At 42.3% G+C, this 917-nt stretch overlaps 1 non-coding gene across 1 annotated transcript; it reads right to left on the bottom strand.

Moving 5' to 3' along the window:
• Window positions 1-233: 233 nt before the first annotated feature.
• Window positions 234-307, bottom strand: TRNAN-GUU (transfer RNA asparagine (anticodon GUU)). The gene has a single exon. It is a non-coding gene; the product is annotated as a tRNA-Asn (tRNA).
• Window positions 308-917: the final 610 nt, after the last annotated feature.

Here is a 917-nt window from a genome sequence, read left to right as displayed (position 1 = left end):
CACTCGCCATACTAAAAAGTTTAAGTACATCTCTATCATTGAAGCCATGAATTATAAACGACTCGGTCCCAAAAAGAGGACAACCCTATCGCAATGAATCAATCACTGACAAACCGTAGACTGAAATAGTAAGGCTTTCTTTTTCCTTTCCTTTCATTTTGTATATATATATAATTAGGGATAGTACTTTTCTTTTTTAAGTCTTTTTCTGGCGAAAAGGAAAAAGAAAAAATCGCTAGAAGGAGGGCTTGAACCTCCGACCTTGTGGTTAACAGCCACACGCTCTAACCAACTGAGCTATTCCAGCTTTTTGTTTTACATTTATATTTTATCTTATTTATAGCAGTAGAGAAGAGTCTATGGGTCGAACCGAGCCAATCCCAACAAAATTTCAATGAGATAACATCTCCTCCCCACAAGGACCTGCCCCACAATGTCCCACAGCACATTCTCACTGTGTATTAGGAATATCTCCCAATGATAGATCAGAACCAATAATATCATTATCAGGAGATGTTCACAATATGGAATATTGTGGGGTGGCCTCTTGTGAGGAGGAGATGTAAACTCAATTTTGATCGGGTCATTGTTGGGTCACCTCTTTTTACACCAACATTTTAGTTGAACCCTTAAGCCTTAAGCTATTCGGCATGTGGATCAACCCTAACATGAATATTTAGGGGTAGGGTTTATCTGTACTGTACCGAAGCATGAGCAGACCCGAACTAAGCCGAATTTGTCTTGAACCGACCTGAGCCTGATCCGACCCGACCCGAATGCTGCGCTTTTAGTACAACGCGTCAAATAGGGCCCACAAAATAACGCCCCGGAGAGGAGAGGAGGGCCCACGTAAGAGAGGCTACGCTACCCTAGGCGTGGAGCTGCAATTGCCAATTGGTTTACCATTCACGAGATCA

The sequence above is a fragment of the Nelumbo lutea genome, chromosome 1 (assembly GCF_056320005.1).
Source record: "Nelumbo lutea isolate HS-2025 chromosome 1, American lotus-T2T, whole genome shotgun sequence".
NCBI lineage: Eukaryota > Viridiplantae > Streptophyta > Magnoliopsida > Proteales > Nelumbonaceae > Nelumbo > Nelumbo lutea.
Note: the sequence above shows the minus strand (reverse complement) of the source record. Positions and strands in the feature narration are given on the sequence as shown.